At 41.7% G+C, this 8651-nt stretch overlaps 1 protein-coding gene across 1 annotated transcript in view; it reads left to right on the top strand.

Moving 5' to 3' along the window:
- LOC122564715 overlaps positions 1–8651 on the top strand; it is a 155439-nt gene that overhangs the window by 28885 nt on the left and 117903 nt on the right. The gene's annotated exons all lie outside the window — the stretch shown is intronic.

The raw sequence follows: 8651 nt of genomic DNA, 5'->3' as shown, positions 1-8651 counted from the left end.
TCGGCTGAGTGGGAGGGGGAGTTGAAATGTTGGGCCACAGGGCAGTGTGGTTGTTTGATGCGGATGTCCCAGAGATGTTCCCTAAAGCACTCTGCTAGGAGGCGTCCAGTCTCCCCAATGTAGAGGAGACCGCATCAGGAGCAACGGATACAATAAATGATATTGGTGGATGTGCAGGTAAAATTTTGATGGATGTGGAAGCCTCCTTTGGGGCCTTGGATGGAGGTGAGGGACGAAGTGTGGGTGCAGGTTTTGCAATTCCTGCGGTGGCAGGGGAAGGTGCCAGGACGGGAGGGTGGGTTGTTGGGGGGCGTGGACCAGACCAGGTAGTCGCGGAGGGAATAGTCTCTGCGGAAGGTGGAAAGGGGTGGGGAGGGAAATATATCTCTGGTGGTGGGGTCCGTTTGGAGGTGGCAGAAATGTCGTCAGATGATTTGGTTTATGCGAATGTTGGTAGGGTGGAAGGTGAGCACCGGGCGGTTCTGTCCCAATTACGGTTGGAGGGGTGGGGTCTGAGGACGGAGGTGCAGGATGTGGACGAGATGTGTTGGAGGGCATCTTTAACCACGAGGGAAGGGAAATTGCGCTCTCTAAAGAAGGAGGCCATCTGGTGTGTTCTGTGGTGGAACTGGTCCTCCTGCAAGCAGATGCGGCAGAGGGAGGAATTGGGAATACGGGATGGCATTTTTGCAGGAGGTAGGGTGGAAAGAGGTGTAATCCAGGTAGCTGTGGGAGTCGGTGGAATGCCTAATCTTCCGCCTTGGAAACTTCAACCCTAGGGCATCAATGTGGACTTCACCAGTTTCCTCATTTTCCCTTCGCCCACCTCACCCCAGTTCAAACTTCCAGCTCAGCACTGTCCCCATGACTTGTCCTACCTGCCTATCTTCCTTCCCACCTATCCACTCCACCCTCCTCCCTGACCTATCACCTCCATCCCCATCCCCACTCACCTATTGTGCTCTATGCTACTTTCTCTCCACCTCCACCCTCTTCTCATTTATCTCACCACCCTGCAGGCACTCTGCCTGTATTCCTGATGAAGGGCTTTTGCCCGAACGTCGATTTTCCTGCTTCTCGGATGCTGCCTGAACTGCTGTGCTTTTCCAGCACCACTCTAATCAAGAATATATAAAGGGCAAGTTAGAAGAGCCACAGCAGCTCTTCTAACTTACCCTTTACATATTCTTCCCATTTGCTCTAAAGGTGTCAAATCTCGCCACTTTTCACTTCCTCATTCTATTTACTCCAGTTCCCAACTGTGTCTTCAAAGGCTTAAAAACCCAAAATGTGCCAGGCTAGAGTCAGGGGGTGGTAGATAAAAGGCCTCATGGAACTCAGAATGTGCAGGTTCAGATTGGAAAGGTTGATGGTAGGAGATGTTGTACCTGAGTAGTATTGACAAAATGGAGAGGTTCAGAAGTACCTCAAGTGTGATGAGGTTGGACATTGTGATTTAGAAGAATGTCTTGGCTCACAATGGGTGTTTGATTGTGGCGGAAAGGAGAGTGCAGAAGTACATAAACTAGATCTAACTTTTGACTGTTTTGGAGACTCTGTCTGCAGGTAGTGTGTTTGGTTGCAAATTTTATTGGTTTGCATAGTTTAGTTGGAGCGGTAGTTAGAGGCAGTGAGGAGTTTACAAGAGTAAGGGTCTGTGATTGATGGCAGTTTGAGCAAAGATGTAAGAATAATAGGGGATTTTGACTTTCCAAACATAAACTGGGACTTAAGGGTTTGGATAGTTAAATGTGTACAAGAAACCTTTCTTAGCCAATGTGTGATGTACCTACTAGAAAAGGAGTTATACTTGACCCTCTGTTGGGAAATAAGGCAGGGCAAGTGATTGAGGTGTCAGTGGGGGAGCACTTTGGGGCAAGTGATCATAATTCTATTAGTTGTAAAATAGTTATGAAAAGAATAGGACTGTTCAAAAAGTCAAAGTTCTAAATTGGAGTAAGGCCAATTTTGACAACTTTTGAAAGTTCCTGTCTAATACTAATTGGGGGAGGCTATTCACAAGTAAAGGGATAGTTGGGAAGTGGGAGGCCTTTAAAAATTAGATAACGAGAGTTCAGAGACAGTATGTTCCTGTTAATGTGAAGGGCAAGGCTGGTAGGTGGAGGAAATGTTGGATGACTATAGAAAATAAGGCTCTGGTTGAGAAAAAGATGGAGACATATGTCAGGTATAGAGAGCTGGGATTGAGTGAACCCCTAAAAGAGAATAAGGGCAGTAAATGTATACTTGAGAGAGAAATCAGGAGGGCTAAAAGAGGGCATGAGATAGCTTTGACATATAGGGTTAAGGAGAATTCTGTAAGTACATTATAGAAAGGAGTAACTAGGGAGAGAATAGGGCCCCTTAAAGATCAATGTGGCCATCTACATGTGGAGCCACAGGAGATGGATGAGATATTAAACAAATATTTTGTGTCAGTATTTACTATGGAGAAGGACATGAAGCCAGGGAACTTGGGGAAATAAATAGTGATGTATTGAAAAGGGTTCATAATGTAGAAGAGGAAGTGCTAGAAATCTTAAAACACAAAAAGATAAATCTCTGGGATCTGATCAGATGTTGCCTAGAAATTTGGGAAGGAGAAGATTGCTGGGCTCCTTACTGAGATATTTGTATCATCTACAGCCATGGATGGGGTGCTGGAAGACTGAAGATTGGCTAATCTGGTGCCATTACTTTAAAAAGACTGTAAGGAAATCACCAGGGAACTCTAGACTGGTGAGCCTTATGTCAGTGGTGGGTAAGTTGTTGGAGGAGATTCTGAGAGACAGGGTTTACATGCATTTGAAAATTATAAGACTGATTTGGGATAGTCAACATGGATTTGTATGTGGAAAATTATGTCTCAATAACTGCATAGGGTTTTTTGAAGAGGTGACAAAGAAGATTGATGAAGGCAGAGTGGTAGGCATTGTCTATATGGACATTAGCAAAGTATTCGACAAGTTTCCACATTGTAGACTGGTTAAATCAGGTTAGATCATATGGGATGCAGGGGGAGCTGGGAAATTGGATACAAAATTAGCTTGAAGGTAGGAGTCAGAAGTTGGTGGTAGTGGGTTGCTTTTCAGTCTGAATACCTATGACTTACAGTGTGTCACAAGGATCTGTGCTGGGACCACTGCTTTTCATCGTTTATATAAATGATTTGGGTGTGAATATAGGAGGCATGTAGACATCAGGAGAGGTATCTAGATATGTTAGTATGTTTGCAGATTACACCAAAATAGGTGGTGTAGTTGACAGCAAAGGTTGCCTCACAGTATAATGGGACCTTGATCAGATGGGCCGAGGAGTGACAGATGGAGTTTAATTTAGATAAATGTGAGGTGTTGGCAATTTGGTAAGGCACACCAGGGCAGGACTTATACAGTTAGTGGTAGGGCCCTGGGGTGTATTGGCACACAGAGATCTAGGATGCATGTTCACAATTCCTTGAAGGTAGAGTTGCAGGTAGACAGGGTAATGAGGAAGACATGAGTATCCTTGCTTTCATTGGTCAGAATTTTGTTTATGGGAGTTGAGACGTCACATCATAGCTGTAGAGGATGTTGGTGAGGCCACTTTTGGAATGCTACATACAATTCTGGTCGCCCTTCAATAGGAACAATTCTGGTAAACTTGAGGGTACAGAAAACGTATACAAGGATGTCACTGGGATTGAAAGGTTTGAGTTTTAGGGAAATGCTGAAAGGCTGGAGTTGTTTTCCCTGCAGCATTGGAGACTGAAGGGTGACCTAATAGAAGTTTATAAAATCATGAGAGGCGAGACAGGGTAAATAGCCAAGGTCTTTTCCCTAGGGTGGGGGAGTCTGAAACTAGAGGGCATAGTTGAGAGAGGAAAGATTTAAAAGGGATCTGAGGGGTAATGTTTTCATGCAGAGAGTGGTGCTTGTTTGGAACAAGCTGCCAGAGGAAGTGGTAGAGGCAGGTACTATCGCAACATTTAAAAGGCATCTGGATGGATGTATGATTGGAAGGGTTTAGAGGGATATGGGCCAATGCTGGCAAGTAGTCACATTGGCATGTTTGGTATGGACAAGTTGGACTAAAGGGTCTGTTTCAGTGCTGCCTGACTCTGACTCTAACTGGAAAGGCACCTGCGTGCTGGATTCAGCTATCTTCCCCTCCTTGTAATTGCTGGATTTACATTAAAAATGGAAATTAATTCTGGAGCGTGCAGCCTCATTATAATAATAAATGATCCATCTCCCAGGAGCCAGTTCTCTGGTCACCCCTCGACTAATCCCTTTTAATAAAAAAAAGTCGGTCAAGTTTGATATTTTTACAATTTTAACACCCCATGTCAACCAAACCCATCCATTTTGACCAATTAAGATTCTCATCGATTTTGTACCAGCCCTGTCTGTGGGCACACTTCACTTACCCAGACAATTCAGAGGTCTCAAGCTCATCACACTTTGAACATTGTCTAACATCAACAATGTCCAGTGAGATCTTCTAGAGATATGGCTACTGGTGAGTGAGTTTGGAAAATGGATAGTCAAGGTTATTCTGTTACTTTAAGGAGCAATGGACAAAAACCAAATGAAGGTGGGATAACACCCTTAAGGAATGATATTGGGGCATGAGTGAGAAAAATCTTTGACAAAGTTTCACGATGAAGGATCAGTTTGGGTGGAGCTAAGAAACAGCAAGGGAAAGCTAACATTGGTGGGAGATATTTGTAGAACGCTAAACTGTAATACTAATATTGGGTACTAATCTGTCAATTAGAGATGCATGTAACATGGGTATTACGGTAATAAGGTGTGAGTTTGATTTTCATATAGACTGAGTTAACCAAGTCAGCATTAATGCCGTGATACATGAATTCCTGGAATGTGTGTGAGATGGTTCTGGAACAGACTGTTGAGGAGCTAACTAAAGATCAGGCTATTTTGGAACTGCTTATTTTGGATCTGACAAAAGGCTAATTATGATCCTTGCTGTAAAGTTGTCTTTGAGAAATAGTGATGTAATGTGATAGAATTTTACATGAATGCAACATAATTCATTTTGAAACTAGGGCTTTAAATCTGAGCAAAAGAAACTGAGGATATGGGTGTATTACCTAGAATGGATTAGAAAAATACGTTAAAAGATTTGAAGGTAGATAGGCAATGACTGGTAGTCAAAGAAATAATGCAAGGTCTCCACAGATTTACGTTTGTCTGAGACACAAAACCCTAAGGGAAAGGTGAATGACAAATGCTTAATAAAAGAATTTAAAGATTGCATTAGATAAGAGAGAGTGATTTCTAAGAATAGCACAAATGGGGGTAAGCCTAAAGTTTGAAGCAGTTTAGGAGGCAGCAAAAACAGGCCAAGAAATTGTTGAGGAAAGGGAAAAGAGAATATGAATGCAAGCTAGTGAAGAATAAAAAGACAAACTCTAAAAGAATCAATTGAAAGAGATTAACACAAATAAATTGTGCCCATTACCAGTCAGAACAGGACAATTTATAGTGGATGTTTGGGAAATGGCAGAGAAATTAAACAATCTCCCAGAGATATTAGATGACCAAAGAACTTGGATAACCTAAAAGAATTAGTGAAGAAGTAATTATTGAAAAATTACCTGGTTGAGATTGATTACTTTACTCTCCTTGACCAGATGAACTTCACCAGAGTATGTTGGTTGAAGGAGCAGTAGAGATGGTGGATGATTATCTTTGATAATTCTTCTGATTCTGCAAAATTCCTGCTGTCTAGAAGCAAGCAAAGGCAACCCCACTATTTAGAAGAGAAGGAGTATGGAGAACTACAGACCTGTTAGCTTATTGTCCATTAGTAGGGAAAAGTGTTAGAATCTAGAAAATTAGGATATAACAATTGAACAGTTATAAAAGAATAGAGTCATAGAGTCCTACAGCACGGAGACAGGCCCTTTGGCCCAAACTGGTCCATGCCAACCAAAGAATGGCAAAATTGGGCAGTCAATATTGATTTATGGAAGAGAAACCATGTTTGATAAAGTGTGATTTTTTTCTGTAGATGTTACTTGAAGCGTAGACAAAATAAACCAGGGATGTGGTGTTTTTGAGTTATTCAGAGACTTCTTAATAAGGGCTCACGCAATTTAATAAGTATAATGAATTGAATAAAATTCATGAATGAAGAGTGCGTTGGATTGGAGAGCTACATCAATATTATCATGACTGATGGAAGATTATGCTGCAAATTTATTCCATGAGTTGTCATAAATGTGGAATATGATCAGTTTAATCACTCGGATGATTTATTTGCCTGAATGTGGCCACTACTTGAGATAAAAGAAACTCCCACCAGGCTTCATCAATGAACAATCAATGAAAGGTTTATTTTAATCACAAATGTATCTTTTAACATGTGGCAGATTAGATCATTAATTACCAATGTGTAGACTTAAACTATATGTCCTTTAAAATCCAAACATGCACATATTTATTCACAATTAGCATGGAGAAGACGGTCAAGACAGATGGTTTGTAGAAATATTGTTGAGTGGAAAACATAACAGAAAGGAACAAAACATATGAATCAAGAGTCCAAATCAGAAGGGAAAATTAGATTACTTTATCTCTGTTCTTTTTGGCTTTTGTCAATAATATATTGTCAGCCATAGCAATCCTCACTTCAGTAGGCAATCATTGGACTTGGGTTAGAAATTTTTCTTTGCAAACTAGTTTAGTTTTGATTTTCTTCCAATTGGAGAGGGAGAGAGATCTTGCTTGTAGTTTCTTGAAGATCTGAGTAACCCTGCAGTGTTTTCTGGTTTGTGACAAAAATGCTATTAAAGCTGATCCAAAAGCTGTTACTGGGCAACTTCTTTATTTTCAGTACACAGACACTTGGTCCCATTTCGTTTCTCAAAATCCAGCTTCAATGTGTTCTTGCATAACCAATGAGTGAACATCCAACAGTCCCAATTTTGTTTAAAGCTGTTAAAAAGAGTTCATTCTCTGCAACATAGCAGTCCAAGCTACCATACTCCAATTTGTATTTCAGATAATATGTAAGTAGTCCTTACAATGTGAAATTGGAAATTTTGTGATCTATGGAAAGTGTTCTGCAGAATTTCAAAAGGGCGTTGGCAAATGGAATGAATGGACAGGTGGCAGATGAGTTTCAATGCCCAGAAATGTGAAGTAATTCATTTTAGCAGGGGGATTGGATAGATGATATAACATCTATAGGGTGGTACGGTGGCTCAGTAGTTAGCACTGCTGCCTCACAGAACCAGGAACCTGTCTGTGTGAAGTTTGCACATTCTTCCCTTGTCTGTGTGGGTTTCCTCCTAGTGCTCCGGTTTCCTCCCACAATCCAAAGATGTGCAGATCAGGTGGATTGGCTATGCTAAATTGTCCTTAGTGTTCAGGGATGTATAGGTTAGGTGCATGAGTCAGGGGTAAATGTAGGGGAATGGGATTGGCTGGGATACTCTTCAGAGGGTCAGCGTGGACTTGTTAGGCCAAAGGGCCTGTTTCCACCCAGTAGAGATTCTAATACTGAAAAACATAAAGGCATAATGTAACTTGGGACAGGAGTAGAGGTATCTAGACATAAATGCACTTAAGTCATTGAAGGTGACAGGACAGGTTGAGTTAGTTAATAAAGCATACAGTTCCCTCGACTTTATTAAGAACGGCCATAAAGTACAAAAGTAAGGTTATGTTGAACTCGTAGAAAACACTGATTTTAGCCTCAGCAGGAATGTTACATCCAGGATTATAGGAAGGATGTAGTACATTGGAGAGACTACAGAAAACTTCCATGAGAATACTTCCCAGGGATGGGGTGCTTCCGTTATGAAGGTATATATTAGAGAAGTTAAGGTTGTTTTCCTTGCACAAAAGAGGGCTGAGAGAAGATTTGATAAATGCATTCAAAATGATTAGTAGTCATAATCAGAATATAGACATAGGAGAAATTGTTCCTATTTGTGAAAAGATGGAGAATAAGAAGATATAACAAGAAGGATGTGGTGTCTATGGACTTCAGCAAGGCATTTGATAAGGTTCCCCATGGTAGGCTCATTCAGTAGGTCAGGAGGAATGGGATACAGGGGAACTTAACTGTCTGATACAGAATTGGCTGGCCAACAGAAGACAGCGAGTGGCAGTAGAAGGAAAATATTCTGCCTGGAAGTCAGTGGTGAGTGGTGTTCCACAGGGCTCTGTCCTTGGGCCTCTACTGTTTGTAATTTGTATTAATGACTTGGATGAGGGGATTGACGGATGGGTCAGCAAGTTTGCAGACGACACAAAGGTTGGAGGTGTCGTTGACAGTGTAGAGGGCTGTTGTAGGCTGCAGCGGGACATTGACAGGATGCAGAGATGGGCTGAGAGGTGGCAGATGGAGTTCAACCTGGATAAATGCAAGCTGATGCATTTTGGAAGGTCGAATTTGAAAGCTGAGTACAGGATTAAGGATAGGATTCTTGGCAGTGTGGAGGAACAGAGAATCTTGGTGTGCAGGTACATAGATCGCTTAAAATGGCCATCCAAGTGGACAGGGTTGTTAAGAAAGCATATGGTATTTTGGCTTTCATTAACGGGGGATTGAGTTTAAAAGTTGTGAGATCTTGTTGCAGCTCTATAAAACTTTGGTTAGACCGCACTTGGAATACTGCGTCCAGTTCTGGTCGC

This window comes from Chiloscyllium plagiosum, chromosome 30, assembly GCF_004010195.1.
Source record: "Chiloscyllium plagiosum isolate BGI_BamShark_2017 chromosome 30, ASM401019v2, whole genome shotgun sequence".
In the NCBI taxonomy this organism is placed as follows: domain Eukaryota; kingdom Metazoa; phylum Chordata; class Chondrichthyes; order Orectolobiformes; family Hemiscylliidae; genus Chiloscyllium; species Chiloscyllium plagiosum.
Note: the sequence above shows the minus strand (reverse complement) of the source record. Positions and strands in the feature narration are given on the sequence as shown.